The sequence below is a fragment of the Adiantum capillus-veneris genome, chromosome 21, assembly GCF_014529385.1.
Source record: "Adiantum capillus-veneris isolate H3 chromosome 21, ASM1452938v2, whole genome shotgun sequence".
Classification (NCBI taxonomy): Eukaryota; Viridiplantae; Streptophyta; class Polypodiopsida; order Polypodiales; family Pteridaceae; genus Adiantum; species Adiantum capillus-veneris.
In genome coordinates, this window is record NC_140951.1 from 103726460 (window position 1) to 103744504 (window position 18045).

The window sequence follows — 18045 nt, forward strand, 5'->3', positions numbered from 1 at the left end:
GTGCCGAAGAAAATGAATGACTCCATGCGAGAAAAGATCATGAAGTTCTGTATACTAAATTCAACGCCGATGCAAAAATGGCTTGAAAGGTACGAAGAAGAGAAAGAGAGACGCAATAGGGAAGCGACACGATTTCAGGCGAAGAAGAACGACTAGAGGCTTACCCTTGCCAGACTATCTCACTCCTCTACCTGAATTCCCTACAATGGCATGGTTGGACAAGACAGTGAGAGTAGTTCGACAGATCGGGGAACCCATATCTCTAGAAGAGGAAGAGCTGGCTATTGGGTGTGACTGGAAGTATCATACATACATGGCACTGTGATCACATGGAAAGCATTTCAGAACACAAAAAATTGATAGCAGAAGAAAGACATTTGAAAGTGGGGTAATGGTTAGTTTCATGCAAAAGAGCAGGGCCAATGCCAGAGACACGAATGAGAGCACTAGCAACCTGGATTACTATGGTCTGGTGTCAGATATCCTGAAAGTCACCTTCAGGCGGTTTGAGATGTTTTTGTTGGATGTGAAGTGGTTCAAGGGGATTACTTCTTGTCGCAATGCAACGGTACGCAGAGATGGAAAAATCTTGTGCAAATAGATTCTACAAAGGTTTGGACAGATGCGAGCGATACATTTGCTCTCCCCAAACATTGTGAGAAAGTGGTCTTTTTACCGGACCCTCGAGAGCGACAATGGTGGTTTGTGGTTCAGGTTGCTCCAAGAAATAAACAAGTATTTGAAGGGCAAGAGCTCCTGGAGGAAAGTCGGTCAGATGACGTCCATACTACTGTGACATTAGATGAGATGGACGAAGGTATGGCAGAGGAAGCTGACAGATACACGAGGGATGACGCAAACGAGGCAGAATTGACACTTGTAGATGAAGATGAAATGGATGAAGACAATCTGCCAGAACGAGGTGGGGTAGAGTTATGTCTGCAATTAGAGATAGATGATGATACGGTGCAAGATCTTATCGACAATGCCTCACTCGTTGAGGCCTAGGCGTGTAAGTGTTTGTGTGAAGACGTTGATTTAAAATTAAGCTTAAAGTTAGTTTAAACAAAGGTGTTGTGACACTTTATTTTACTTTCTTTGTGCAGGACTTTAGTATGGCAGACCAGTTTCCAGATCCCGCTTCTATGAGTGCAAATGCATTTATGGGCTTGGTCACACGGATGACGCCCAGTCAGATGGCAGAGGTAGCCAGAGGCACGGGTACTACGCCTCTGGGATTCACACCCGAGGGTCCGACGCCTATGGGGCGGACGCCTATGGGGGGGGGGGGGGGAGGCCTACGGGTACGACTCCTGTGAGGTCTCCCATCATGGCCGCTTCGACACCTAGGGGTACGGCAGAGGTAGGTACGTCCTCATCTCAGGCGGACATGGTGGACGTGGTGGTTGTTGTGGAGGAGGGTCCACGGATGCTTCGACCCCTCCCCGCTCACGACCCTCGTCCTACCCAGGCACACCTCTCGACACACCTCTTGACACACCTCGGACACCTTGGGGGCACACGATCCTAGTGCCTCCAAGCTCCATACTATACAGGCAGATGGTTCTGTTGACATGGATAGAGTCGGGAGTAAGATAAGACAACGGATTCGCCAGCTCGCAGAGCTGCATTTTTTGACCAGCATTCTGACGCCTTAGCTTGAGCAGGATGAGGACAAAGTCAGTTATATAGTGGATACCATCATGAGAGAGTACCAGCCTGCTCCAGGATCAAAGGCTATTCCGAGGAGGTGGATTAAGGGTGTTACACGGGACACCGTGAAGCATTGACGAGATGCAGCTGGGCAGGCTTTCAGGACCGACTCGCCGAAGCCTTCAAGCATCCCACACAAGACGTGGCAGTAGATCAGGGAGGATGAGCGGACAACGGACACGCGGTTCAGACAGCAACGTCAGGCCGCACAGATATGACAGATGACCAAGGGGGACATCTCATCTTGGTAGCGGAAGCTTCGACACTTTCGCTATGAGTTTGTGAGTTTCTAATCCAATCCTAGCTATGGCGTTTTTTAAAACGTGATGAATCATGTATTCTTATTACTTTGATTTTTGTATAAACGGAGAATCTTGCGATACATCAAGCCCCGACATGCCCGGAGGAGACAGATGGATATCGCATAGGTATCTATGAAGTATTGAATGATCTTGATGCTTCAGGAGAGCTTGTAGACTAGGAGGCCTCAGAGTCTCGCTGATCACTTGAAGTGAGACGTTAATATGTGTGAGTTGATTTAATTAAATAAGTATATGTGAAGTAATATCAATACTAATTTTGTGACTTGTCCTATGTACAGGTTGTGACGCCTAGTCATCAGTGGATTTCATATATATGCTTTGTGAGACACAGACACACTTCTGTGTCTCTTTTTTATATAGACATATATGGTTATGGTTATTGTTCAGACAATTATAGTTTTCCTTATGGTTATGGTTATTGTCATTGTCATTGTATAGACATGGTTATTTCTCCTATTCTTGTATAGACATGGTTATGGTTCTTGTTTTGTTTATGGTTATGTTTAACTTTCGGGTTATGCTTATGGTTATTGTTAATTTTGTTTATGGTTATGGTTATCTGCATTATGGTTTTGATCAAAGTGGTTATGGCCGGTTATGGTTTTGTAGAAATTAAGTTCGTTATGGTTATGGTTTTAAGTTGGTACGGTTATGGTTTTGCACAAAGTTCATTTCATTTCTTTCATTGGCCTTAAATCTCATGTGAGATCCTACATGGATAGCATGTAGGAGGCGTATACATGATATGGTATTTTTTGAAAAGTTTATGTAAAAACGAAGGGAACACAGCCGAAATTTCTGCGGGAGCACTGTTGATTTTGGTGTTGTTGGCTTTCTTGGGCAGAGGACAGGCAGTCTGGGTGTGGCTATGTCCATCTTTTCACTGGGCATACGCCAGGTTGCCTATCCTCTTCCCAAGAATTTTTTTTTCTGTTATGGTCGTCGCTATATGCGTCGCTAAGCCTGTGGAAATATGCGTCAATAATATTACCTTTCGACGCGTATATCGACACATATAGCGACGGTTTTTTAGGGACGCGTATATCGACGAGCCTTTTGATGGGATGCGTCGAAACCTGCGTCGAAGGTCCCCTTTTTTGTTGTAGTGGTATTAACACCTGCTGCACACAATGTGACAACATGAACCGACACCGTCTGCAAATGAAAAAAGCCTATTGAAATTCCAAGGTACCAAAGTAATACCAATACCATCTATCATTCATAAGAATAGTATATACACGTGCCGCGGACAGTATGACAACCAAGACAGTTAATGACAGCCGTAAAAAAAACATCCTACCACACTATGATCAAGCAGTATACGCCTAAGGCAAGGTATTTTGAGCAAGGTATGAACTGCCACCATGCTATTGTTCGATAGACATTTACCACTTTTACTGTGCCAACTAATAACAATTCAATGCTCAATGTAGAACTACAACAAAAATTTCCAACACAACCAGTAGCGAGGCAAGCAAGGGTAGAAAAAAACCTGAGACACCTAAGTAGTGAGCTCCATAGCTCCCATTGTAAAGGAAGCAATCAATCTTCTAAAAAAAACACGACAGAACAACACTGGCTAAGTGAGGGGCAGAGATGCGGCCTCACCTGTTTAAATAGTGAAAGGAGAAGGGACTACCAGTCCTCTGAGCGGGAGTCATGAGTGAGCCGGGCCGCCTTCCTGAAGAGTGTGTGTGTGTGTGTGGTAGCTCTAATCGTCACGCAGATACCCATGAGTGGGGAGATCCACAACAGAGCAGGAGAGACCACCTTCACGGTGTAATGAACAAGGAGAACATGGTCATGCTCGGCACGCCAGAGAGATATTTTCTTTATCCTTAGTTTAATAATCAAGGGCTATGTCCCATGGTCTCTAAAAAATAATGGCATTTTTGAAGTAGTAACGCTAAAGTGACCCAGCTGTTTCCGGGTTAGATCAAAGTGGTGGTGGTGGGGGGGGGGGGGGGGGGGGGGGGTTTATTTTTGAAAACAAAAAGAATACCATAGTACCACTGTGTGTGTGCGTGTGTGTGTGTGTGTGTGTGTGTGTGAGAGAGAGAGAGAGAGAGAGAGAGAGAGAGAGAGAGAGAGAGGGAGAAGGGATATTTAACTCATACTCTTTTCATAAGAACACACATTTTTGTATGTAAAAATCCTAGATCCTAAACCGATGCAAGCACAAACGCATCACTCTCATGAGACTTGATGTACTTTGGCCACATCAAAGTAAAAATGGAAGTTTGTGCCCACATTGATAAGCCTTAATATTATTGTCTCCCCATGTACCGCATTGTACACCACAGTCCCTATATGTAGGAAGTGTTACAACCTATGAATTACTATATAGTAATCACTTACACTAAATTACTTGAGAGCAAATGTGTAGCAACGATTACTATGTAGGAAATGCTACAGGCCATGCCTTACTATACATTAATCACAAAGAAACTCCTTTTTTTTTAATGATCCATCTAGCAAGAATATTAGATTACTATATAGCGAATTGTAGGAAGTATGATTTTACTAGTTCTATCTAGCAAGTACATAGCAAGGCCTCACTTTTGCTAGTTGCATCTCTTATATTTGCTATAAATTTGTTAGTTCAATCTAGAAAATCAATGAAATAGGATGAAATTTTCTAGGTAGCAATTGGTCTAAAGCTCCTTGTGTGTGTGTGTGTGTGTGTGAGAGAGAGAGAGAGAGAGAGAGAGGGAGGGGGGGAGAGAGAGAGAGAGAGAGAGAGAGAGAGAGAGAGAGAGAGAGGGCAGCTTTTGCTGTTGAACATCGTATTGTTCACATCATATCGTTCACACTGCACGAATTGATGGACAACAAGTCGAACACACATCTATCTGTGTGTGTGTGTGTGTGTGTGTATGTCTCTCTCTCTCTCTCTCTCTATCTCTCTCTCTCTCTCTCTCTCTCTAGTTTTGCACACATGCACACTCCATGAACCTGATGGACATTAGGTCTCGACTCTCTTCCCATTCCCATGCGAATCCCGAAGCTCTGAACTCATTAAATGGGAGCAAATCGTGATGCTGTTGTAGTGATCCTTGGCGAAGAAAGGAGAGATTGACACATGGGTGGTCTCTTTGGCCTCTAAAAGTTTATGTGGCTTCATGTATAGTATAGAATAAAAACTCTCTTCTTTTGCCCCCCCCCCCCCCCCCCCCCCCTCTCTCTGATCTCTCTCTCTCTCTCTCTCTCTCTCTCTCTCTCTCTCTCTCTCACCCCCACACACACACACACACACACACACACACACACATGCTCACAGATTTTTGAGGTCAAAACTTGTCGAGTAAATCTTTGATATCTCTTTGACTGAATAAAAAGAGAAAACTATAAGAACCATTAAGTGTGGTGAATTGATTATCACAAATCCCTGTGATTTTTTCTAAGTGCTCATCTAAGCTTGAGTTACATAAAAACCAAAAAATTACAAAGAGCCTTGGCACATCCTTTGAATAGAGTTATCCAAGAAAAAAATACAGCAGAGGTGATCCAACCAACCTTATATCTTAACCTTATTACAATGTAATCTCAACGAGTACGCTTCTAGAACAACATTAGAGTCCAGGGGCTCACACTTTCCCTCTTAAATTAAAGACTTCTCATGTTAGAGATTTGAGGTCTCTTGATGTGTTCCCATGATATTAAACCTCTCTCTCTCTCTCTATCTCTCTCTCTCTCTATCTCTCTCTCTCTACCCACACTCATACTACCACTATTGGCATTCTCATAGACCGAGCATTGGAGCTAGGGAGATCTAGACGACCGCGATTGAGGAGAGGAGCTACACAGTATCGACGAACATTACAGCAGAGGATTTGAGCCATACTTTCTTGATGTCGAGAGTGCGGATGAGGATGGATCTCTACCATATCTATCTTTCCTCCCCCCTTCTCTCATTGTACTACACAGTGTATTGGGCACCTTTTGTATTAGATGGCACATCCATACAACCCTACTTTGTAGTAGTTGATTTTTTGTTTCAATTCTTTTTTTATTTCGAACATGTATCAAATTTACTATGTTGTAACAGCTTGGTCTCATAGGTCATTCTGGCCTTTTGAAGACGTTAATATATCATTTCATTTCTCACCTTCAACAAAAAACGCAGCCATTTTTTTACCTAATAGACAGTAGTTCACTCTTTTGATCATAACTTCTTCATCCGAACCCCGATTTGAGTGATCTATATCCTCAATCAAAGAGCATGATGCCCTGTATGCATTGATGTAAAGACATAAATTTTTAGAGTTATGAAAGGTGGTTTTGTAGCAGCATATCTGAAGTGAAAAGGTACAAGAAAGTTGAGTCTCATCTCTTATTTTACATACAATGTCTTTTGGCACTCACAAGGGTTCTTCTTCAACAAGGTCCACAACCATTGTGGAAAATGATCCAAAATCTCCTAAGTGTGGAAATAGCAGCACAACTACCCAATCAATGACATCGAAAACCATGATCATGGCATACTTCGTAAACAAACAAAGCAAAGACTTACCGGCATTTGCAATGGAGAATGGCAGACTAAGGGTACTTGTGGTTGAAAATGAGAATCTCAAGAGGACACAACACGTTTGATGCAACTTGAAGATAAAGTCAAGAAATGTAAACGCTCTCTTGTGGACTTGAATGCTTTGAAGGAGCACATGAGCAAAGTAGAGCATTACCATGTATTGAAAGAGGAGAAATTTGACACCATGAACCAGGATGTACGTGACATGAAAAATGTATGCACAAAAAAGTCTTGGGCTACTATATGTGGTAGCAATGTGGTTCCTAATTCCTCACTCATGCAAGCTATGGTTCAAACAAAGAATGTTGAGAATGTGGATGTGGAGGACTTGAAGGAACGGGAGCGATGCTCCAAGAACATCAAGTTATTCATGGAATCCCCGAAGAGAAGTTAGAGACACCTACTTCTCTTGCCATTGTTATCAAAGATTTCTTCAAAACCCACTTTGGCATGTCTAGAGTTATGGTCTATGGAACACATAGAGTGGGGAAACAAGAAGCTTCTCGCTCGAAGAACGGCCAATTGTATGCACCATGCTAGATGAGACCAAACGAAAGATTATCCTTGATTAATAATGGATCTATTTGAAGGATACAAAATGTTTTCTATGTGAAGATCGCACTATTAAGCAACAAAATATGCATTGAAAGGCATATGAGAAAAAGAATAAGAGAAAAAAGGAGATCTCTGATGAAGAAAATATTCCCAGTGAGGAGGAAAATCCCTCGAGCAAATAGAAATGCGTGACCTATGAGACCGAGTCACAATTGAAAATATGCTTTGGGAATTGTAATGGATACCCATGGAATGCGGGTGTTGGCATTGATGAACTAACAAGCAAAGATGATGTTGTACTTCTTGTTGAAACTTGGGAGTATGATACAGAAAGGATTAACAGCTTGGAGGATTACAATGTACATTCATTGATGTGGTCAAAGAATCTCCAGTATCGAAGAGGGAAAAGAGGGGTAGCATGCATGGTTAAATCATGATCGGAAGATTTTGTATCAATTGTGAAAGATGACAAGTACAAACGTTAGCTATGGCTGAAAATTATGCTACCAAAAAGAGCACCTATGTAGCCAGTTGCTACATTCTTCATCATGATTCCCCCTTTTATGCTTGCATAGATAGATATCAACCATTTTTTGATTTAGAAGAGGACATTGCTTATTTCAAAGGAGAAGGTGATGTTATTGTATTTGTGGATATGAATGCTAGCACAAAAACATTGCAACATGACACTCAACGATTCGATATGCCATACATTTCAAGGGAGTTAGAGAAAGCTCATTTGTATGATCGTACTTCAATGGATGAGAAAGAGCCAGATCACTATGGAAAGTTACTTTTACACATCATTGTGTAATAGCACGGGTATGCTCATTGCCAATGGTGTATCTTTGTGGAGTGGAACCAATGGATTTACATGTAGGAAACATAATGGGGAGAGTGTGATTGACTATATGCTACTCTCCGAAGCCATCATGTATCGCATAAAGAGTTTTATGTTTGCCCAATGGACCCCGGAATATAACCATCGGACCTTATGTATTGACCTTTCATGTAGAGAAGAAACTAAGCTTGATAATCTCAACCAAAGGGAAGAGAAATTATCACTATGTATGGATTTAAAGGTAGTGCTTCCACGTGTCTATGGCATGTTGAATAGCTAAAAGATCTTTTCGTATATGCCCAACACCCGTTCATGGTCATTGACCCTTCGTATCTCATATTCTATGGCATGCCCTTCTTGAAGAAAAAATGCTCCAAGGAAATCACCACAAGCATCACATTGGACCTCAAATGGGTTTGTAATTTGGTACCCTCAAAAACCTTAGTCATTAGTCTTCTTTATCTTTAAAAATTAGTTCTCAAGCAGCCACACCCGTGGTTTAGACACTATTGATTGCAAAGACTAGTAGAGAGGGCCTAAGATTTCTCGGTTGGCTATTGTTCCTGTTGAGCTTGCTCGTAGCTCAATAATGGTTAAGCCAAAGGCAAGCTCCGAGAGACTCCATTATTAAGGCTATAGTTTCCAAACGGTGTACCTCGAACTAAGTCCTTCTCAACCAAGATAATAGATCCATGTCCCACTCAAGCAAAAAAAAAGAAATTAATAGCTCTAATACCAATGTAATGGAAATGACCTATGAACTTTGAGAATAGATTAAGAGAATCAGACTCAAAAAAATTTTGAGACTACTTTGAGAGCATAGAGGGTGAACTTAATTAGCAATAGCAACATAGCCATACATTTAACTAACCTGGCATAAACAATGCTTTTGAGAGAGAGAGAGAGAGAGAGAGAGAGAGAGAGAGAGAGAGAGAGAGAGAGAGAGAGAGAGAGAGAGAGAGAGAGAATTTGACAACAGTTGAGGATGGGATACATGTGGAGTCGGTCCCCCCTCCGATAGGCTTTTCTATTATAGATTCTCCCATCAAGAGAGACTTGCTACAATACAATCTTTGTGTTCCTTGTGACCTAGATGATGCAATGAAGATAGAAAGCTTCAAGCATCACGAGTATAAGATAACCTTTGTAAAAGCATTATCCATCCCCGGCCTCAGTCCCAAGGCCTCAGACACCTTCAAAGGTGGAGAGAGCTAGCGGGGAATGAGGGTAGGCAAGAGGAAGAAGAAGCATTCATAGAAGAAAGAAATAGTTTCTCACTTATCATCACCATTCTTTCTTAGCATAGCATAATAGCATAGTAATGAAGATGAAGAAGATGGAAATATTAAGCATTGAATTATGTCTCTTGGTTGGATTTTCATTCCATCGCCAAGAGTGTTGATGTAGGCTCTCAACTTCTCATCAAACTTGGAGAAGGAGATGGAGCTCTTGCACTTTTCACCTTACAAAATTACAATGAGTGTGTGTGTGTGTGTGTGTGTGTGTGTGTTTTTGTGGGAGAGTATACCCCCCATGCTAGCCCCCTCCTTGCTTAAGTTGACCCCCCCTTCTAGATCTTGGTGGAAGCTCATAGGACCTCTTCAATCCTAGCCAATCAATTGCAAAGTGCATATGAAGCAAGCATGGTAGCCTTGAGACAAGTATCCCCCTTTCCCCTTTGAGAGAGAGGACTCATTAGACGCGTGAGAGGCCAACCATAGGCTTTAGGCACACTATGAGGGAAACCTTAGCTAGGGTCTTGACATGTGTCCCATTTGCCTCTTTGAGCAAGGGGTGTTCTTAGATGCAGAAGGAGTTAGTCAACACACCCCCCTAGGCTCAATATTGACATTTTGGAACACTTTAATCCCCTCTAGCACCTTAGTCATGAAGCACCTTGATCATGAATCATCTCAAGAACCTTAGTCATGAAGCACCTCAAGCACCTTAGTCAGCAAGCACGACAAGCACCGCAAAAACCTTAGTCAGCAAGCACCTCAAGGACGGCCCTAGCTTGACTAAGGTCAAAGGACCTTTTAACACTAGCCTTTGGAGGTCTTTAATGAAGCTAAACCTAAGGTCTTTAACCTCCATTGGGTAGCATTGCTCTTTGATAGACCATCTTTCGTTTGGGCCCCTTTTATCTTGGCCCTATGTTGAGACATATCCATAAGTACATGTCTATATTCTAACCCTTTTTCCCATTTATTTTCCCACATTAAATGATCAGTTTAATATGAGAAAATAATTTGGGTTGGTTAGATATTAGATTTTATGACATATGTCTCCCCAAGTCAAACTAGAAATAGCATTATCTTCACCTTGATATTGTTTATCTCATGAGTCTCCTATGGTTTTAGGACCCATGACATCGTAGATTTTAGACTCTTGTTTATATCTACATCCATGTTGGTCATAATATATTCTCGTCTGATCACAACATTGAAGCTTGACTTTTGATGGGTGAGAGTTTGACTCTAGATATATTTTTGGGTTCACTTGGGTAATGTAATTTAGCTCTGGAGAGGATGGGAATAAAAGATTCTCTCCTCTGAGATAAACCATCCTTCCTAATCTAAGACTAGGAATAATTCTATGAGCTGGTATGCAGGCCTTTCAAACACTCGTCGTCTCTTCTTGTACACCTTCCCTTTTTGGTCTACATAGTGTGCGTATGAATTATGTGTTCCATACAATATTAACAACATTTGCTTTGATGTATCCCTTAGACTCATAAATGATTGCACACTATTGGTTGTGGATGCAAAATCACTTGCAAGTCTATCACTCTTTTTGGATTTGCTGATAGCTGGATACTTTGACTAAATTCACGCATGAATTTGTTATTCAGAGGTTCCAATTTAGGCTATTTACACGCCTCTACATCTTCATGCAGATTTTAACCTTAAGACACTTTAAATGGTTCTTCTTATGGTATTGTAGGATCATTTCATTGCGTAAAAAATGAAAATTTAGACGCACTTACATCAAAATTTGCATTTCCAATTTGCTCCGTGTTTCACTGTGCAATTTCTATGTCCTTGTTTTGTCAGGGTTCTTGGGACAATTCTCTTGAAAATATCCACCTTTTCTTCCACAATCTGAGCAATACACCATTATGGGTGGTACTCAAATTGGCTCATCTCTCAAGACTTGTTGAGAATGTTTTTCTTTTGTGTTGGCCAAGTTCATCATCCTCTTTCAGAACACTTAGCATTAGGCTGTAGATTGCTCTATCTTGACCTTCATACTACCTTTGACCTGGTTCTTCAATTAGAGTTGCTTATATTTGCTGATTTGTTGGGTTTTCCATCTATGGCTCTTGATTGTAGACTTGACCATTGTAGTCTATGTATAATGATCCTAATTGAATATGTACCAAATGAATGGTTTGTTGGCTTGTGCAGATTTTTGAATAGCCACTTGGGTAAAAAAAATTAGCTTCTATGTGCACTTCGTCTTTGAGCTTGCAATTCCTGGCTCCACCAAAGTCTCTAAACATCTTAGAGTTCTTTGGATTTGGATTCACTCTAATCATTAGAATATTGGCTCTTGAGCTAATTTTACTTCTCATCAGATACCTATGTTCCTCTAAATGAGCATACAAGATTTTATGTCCACTGTAGCCATACAGCTGTAAGATTTTCTCTTATGTATTTGTGCTTGTGCTACTACTACAACTGGCTACCTCTGGTACACTAGGACTTTTTGATTGGATTGAGCCCATGCTATGCTTGGTATTTAACATTGTCCCCTAGTAGACTTTATTATTGTATGGACAAATTCCTCCTACTCAAGTTGAAAAGATTGCTTGTGCCAAAGAAATTCTGTAGTTGAATGCTTTCAAAACACACAAGAGTTGGGAAATTCTAGCACGAATGTGTTATGATTGACTTCAATCCAATTAAATGGTAAAAAGCTAAGCTCTTGATAGCTTAATCTACAGTCACATGTGCCCTTGGTCTTTAGATCGTGCACATATGTCTCTCATAGAGCTACTTTGACCTCGTTTGTCCTGCTACACATGTTTGTCTATTTGTTTAGGTTTTTGTATCTTCATCGTACTTCAAAAACGTGGATTGCAAAAGGAAACCCAGTGGGTCTTGATTCATATATTACATCACCCATATTTCCCCCAAATACAAAACTATGTTCTTTGGTGAAAGAGGAAACTGTACTCACACTTACATGCTTGAGCCTATCCCCTTGCCGGAGATAAGTACTATCACAGCCATTACAAAGCTCCCATTCTCTTCGATGCAAGACAGGGCATTGGGGCAATGGAGAAGACACAAATCTACTCTACACATTATGCTCACTGCAAGCTAGAGAGTCTGAGTATCACACACTATCAGAGTGCTCAACTTTTGGTCACATCCAAACTTGCTACTCTCACATTTTCAGCCATGACTTAGACCACAAGTGTGGGATCTTTATTGTGACTCTCATCAACACAATTTTGGAGCATCGAGAGACCCTCATCAGCCATACACATACTACATCACATGTAAATCTGGTCCCATAGGTCATATTTGACCTCCGAGGACTATAATAAAATCTCTCTCTCTCTCTCTCTCTCTCTCTCTCTCTCTCTCTCTCTCTCTCTCTCTCTCTCTCTCTCTCACACACACACACACACACACACACACACACACACACACACAAATCCACCTTCTCAATTGTATTTTTGTTCTGTTACATCAAAAGTTCACTCTCCCTCTTCTTTCTCTCTCTCGAACGCACATACACAAACATGCACACCTCAACAAAAGAAATGTTGTGTGTAGACATTTGTACATGTGCAAGGACAAGTGCAAATGAATACCTGGATTGATGGAGGCATGTTGAAGCTCATATCTTAGATACCTACTTTATTTTTACACATAAAAAAACAACACTAGTTATTGTGGACTCTACTCAGGTGATATTTGCATCTTTTGAATGTGAGTTACTACAACGCAATGGCTCAATAGTGATGATTGAATGCAAAGAGAATTGTGATAGTTGATAGTGTTACCATATACATGGTGTAGTGATGTGTGTGAATACACTTAGGACCACCGAGACATTTATTCCCACACTAGCAGGTTTTTCCCCCGTGCATTGTATATACGCCCATCACTCTAGGGCTTATATATTTACATTGCTTACGAAGTAATACACTCTTCGTTGTGTTCCTTTAGCTTTCTTCATCTTCTCCAAGATGTGTGTGTTTTCTTGCAACCCTAATTCCAACAATTGGTATCAGAAAAGGTTGCATACTCTTGAGCTTAGTTGCCAACAGCTCTAGTATACACTTGCTCACTTTCTCAAATTTCTATGAGCTTTGGTGATTCAACCTCATTTCAGCCTCCGTTTCTACTACAGATTATACTACCTAGGCTATTTCATCATTTTGTGCAAAACTTCTGTCAATGTTGTTTTTTTCATAACATGTTCCTCATAGTCTCCTATGGTTTGTGATATATAGCACATGTTGTTTCCCCCTCTGTTTCTCCTTTTTTTTGCAGTTTTCACATCAGGTGCAACATTCTCCATGGGTAACAACAACACAGATGTGTTCAAGATGTTTTCTGCTGCTGAGAGGACAGATTGGATGGGGACAATTACCCTATGTGGGCTTACATGATGCAACATGTCATCAAAGGGTGTCTGGAATATTGTGTAGGGCATTGATGCACGTCGTAGTTCTAAGGATGTAGGCGACGTTGAGGATCTTGTAGGTTTTGGTGGCAGAATTGATGTTGCGAGAGCTATTTTTCCTATAGATAAGCAATCTTGTTGGGATGTAAAAGATGCACAAGCTCATGCATTGAATGCATTGTCTGTAAAGCGCACTATTACTCCTCACATTTGTTTACCAAAATCTGCAAAACAAGCTTGCGATATTCCAGCTCGTCTTTATGCAAGCCACAATGGGGCTAAAATTGCATTATTTCATAAAGAGCTGGAGTCAAATATTATGCATGAGGAAGATGACATGGACACTTTTCTTAGTGTCAAGGATACCAATGATCAACTTATTTTTGTAGGCGAAGTTATTTCTGACAGCTCCCTTGTGCAAACTTTCTTGATGCCTTACCAAATTTTGCTAGTACTTGGAGACATATGACCCAAGGAAATCCTGAAGTTGTCAAGTTTGATGCATTATACATATTGATGTTGCAAGAGTCACTTTCCAGAAAAAAAGACTAGACAGGGTGCAAATGAGCAGGTCTTTTCTCATAGTTCTTTTGTGAGTGGTAAATCGCTTGTTCCTAATGCTTTTGCTGGCAGCAATTCATCTCAAAATTCTGGTGATAAGGGAAAAAAGAAGATATATTTCCATTATCGTAAAGCTAATGATTTGATCAACCAATGTCCTAAATTGAAGGCCAAAGAGGCTAAGAGGAAAGAGGTTGGTTCCACTACTTATGATGATTCCACTACAAATGCAACTATTGTTGAGTCTTCTATGAAAGGAGACTATGATGCTGATGTTTATGTAGAATGGGCTTTTAGTGCATAGTGTACGTATGATCTTGTTGTGCATGATGCATGCATGTTAGTTGTTGCTGCAGATTCACATGTGTGGTATTTTGACAGTGATGCTACAAAGCACATTACCTCACATCATAATTTGTTCACCTCTCTTGATTTTGTCCCTCATGGGAATTCAGTAATTTGTGCCAACAATGCCTCTTATCCGGTTCAGGGAGTTGGAAAGATTATACTTACTACTGAAAATGGTTGTTCTTTCACACTTGTTAATGCATTGTATGTACATGGGATCAAGAAGAATCTTTTGTTTGTATCTGCACTTTCTAGACTTGGACTTGTAGTCAAATTTCTGGATAATAGATGCAAAGTACATGATCTTAGTTTCAATGATGAAATTGTTGCATCTGGAATTTTGCAAATGCAGTTGTGGATTCTAAGGCTATTTTAGATGCAAAACATTGGTATGCATGTTTTGGACATCATAATTTTTCTAGTTTGTTGCATTTGCAAAAATCTCATGCGGTTTCTTCTTTGCCACCTCTTGAAGAACCTGCGAAACATGTTTGTGGAGGTTGTATTTTGGGTAAGATGTTGTATTCCAAGTTTCCAAAGGATGGTTCAATTAGGGCCACATGCAGGTTGAAACTTATGCATAGTGATGTTTGTAGGCCCATGCAAACTCTGTCCTTGGTAAATTACCTTTACTTCATGACTTTCATTGATGATTACTCTAGGCATGCATGGGTATATCTTCTCAAAGTGTAGAGTGAAGTAATTATGTGCTTGAAACAATTTTTGGCTATGGCCGAAAATGTCTTGAAATGTACTATGGGCACCCTCTGTTCTGATCAAGGCGGGGAGTATATGTCTCATGAATTTAATGCATTTCTGGCTAGTCGTGGGATAAAACACCAATATAAAGTGCCTTATACGCCTCTGCAAAATGGTGTTGCTGAGAGGAAAAATAAATCACTTACGGAAATGGCACGATGTATGATCAAAAGTCAAGCTTTGTCGCATTCGTTTTGACTTAAGGCCATCATGCGTGTCACGTATGTACTTAACATGTGTCCTACAAAATATTTGAAGTCTATGACTCCATATAAAGCATGGCATGATAGAAATCCTTCTATTGAGCACATGTATGTTGTTGGTTGTTTGGCATATGCTTTGGTGCCACAAATGCAGCATAGAAAATTGGACGATAAGGCTATCAAATGTATTTTTGTTGGTTATAGTGCTGAAAGAAAAGGTTATATGTTTTGTATCATCCACAAACAAAGCGTATCTTGGTCTCATGGGCAGTTGTGTATGGAATATTTTGTTCATCCCTTGCTGCCATGTACTAGAGACAATAATGTAAGCTCATAGGACATTTATGACACTTTGTTGCCTCTTTTAAATGGTGAGTGTTTGAATGTAAACTCCAATGAGGAAAAGGTACATCCTAAGGGGGTTTCTGAAAATGTTACAAGTGAGCCTATTAGTGATGCAAATGTACATGATGTACTTGATGAGGAAAGGGTTGAGAATCAGTAGGATAGAGGTATGCCTAAATCACTGATGCATACTTTCCATAGCACTAAATTGGATGCACCTTTGTCGAGTCGTACTTTTTTAGGTTCTTGACATGCATCTTATGAATCATATTCTTATGCTTTGACTGTGTCTAGCTTATGTGATGTTGAGGAACCTCTATCTTTTAATGAAGCACAAAATACAAAAAACAAGATGGCTGCCATGAAATCAAAATATGATGCACTTGGAAAAAATGATAGATGGACTTTATGTGATTTGCCTCTTAGCAAAAAGAACATTGGTACAAAGTGGATTTACAAGTTGACAAAGGGGGTTTACAAGTTAAAACGCAAGCCGAATGGTGCGATTGATCACTAAAATGCTCAACTTGTTGCAAAAGGTTATGCACATCATAAAGGCATATATTATGAAGAGACTTTTCTCCCACTTGTCGTATGACTACTTTGCATCTTCTATATGCACTGAAAGCTCATTGGTTGGGATGAACATCAATTAGAAATTGTTACTGCTTTCTTGAATGGTGACATATTTGAGCAAGTTTATGTAACATAGCCTTATGGTTTTGTCAATAAAGGAAAAGAGGATAAATTATGCAAATGTAAGAAAGATTTGTATGGGTCAAATCAATCTCCTTGTGCTTGGTATGAGAAGACTAACACTCATTTGTTCAAACAAGGCTTTCGTAACATTCCAGGAGAAAGGACAATGTATATAAAGTGCGAGGGTGATGTACTTCTCATTGTTGTTCTCTATGTGGATGATTTGTTGATCACTAGACCAAATGAGATATATATTGATAAATTTAAGGATGATTTGAATGCTACTTTCAAGATGAAATATTTGGGGTTGTTGCATCATTACTTGGGTATACAGTTTAAGCAATGTGATGGTGGTATTGCCTTGTGTCAGAAAAGTTACATAGAGATATTGCTATGTAAGTTTGGACTTGAGGATTTCAAACCTCTTGTCACTCCCATGGAAACATGTTTGAAATTGAGTTTTCATGATGGGGGTGATTGTGCAAATGTCACTCTTGACCAAATTATTGTGGATGCCTCAATTATGTACACAAGAGGAGGTCAGATATTCAATTTTTTCATTCTTACAGGTCAACAAATTTATGCATAGTCCAAGGTCTAAGAATTGGTAGGCTATCAAGAGTATTTTTTGCTATTTGAGTGGCACTTTACATCCTGGCTTGTTTTATCCCAAGGGGGAATCATTGCTTCCAAATTTACATTATTTTTTGGACTCGGCTTAGGCTGGTTGTTTTGACACAGGAGTGTCCACAAGTGGTTCTTGTTTGATGCTTGGTAGTTCATGTATCTCATGGTTGTGCAAGAGCAACCTACTGTGGCCACTTCCACTTGTGAGGGTGAGTACAGGGCAGTCTTCACAGCTACAGTTGAGTGTGTATGGATCAAATGCCTTCTGGCTGATTGTGGGGTGAGTATAGGGTAGTATTCATAGCTACGGTTGAGTGTGTGGCTCAAACGCCTTCTGGCTGATTAGGGTGTTGGATAGTACACTGCCAACACTATCTACATTGACAGTTAGAGCACATTGGTAGTTGGGAGGAAGACAATTTTCCATGCTCTCACAAAGCACATTGAGGTGGATTACCACTATGTTAGAGAGAGGCTCTCAACAAGAGATATCAGCTTGGCTTATGTGCCAACACAAGACAACCTTGCATATCTTTTCACAAAGGCATTGTCTCGTGAGAAGTTTGAAGCTTTTTGCAAAGCTTTGGGCTTACTCCCCTTTGTGGAGTGATCATGTCCTTAGGGCATGGCACTTCTCTTTAATCTATGTGCAAGCTCTTGCTTACCACATCACTCCTAGGGGGGATTTGTTACCATGTACATGTGGTAGTGATGTGTGTGAATACACAAGCTAGGACCACAGAGGCATTTTTTCCCTCACTACGAGGTTTTTCCCCCCATGCATTGTATATAGGCCCATCAATCTAGGGCTTCTATCTTTCCATTGCACACTAAGTAATATACTCTTTGTTGTGTGCCTTCAGCTTCCATTGTCTTCTCCAAGCTGTGTGTGTTTTCTTG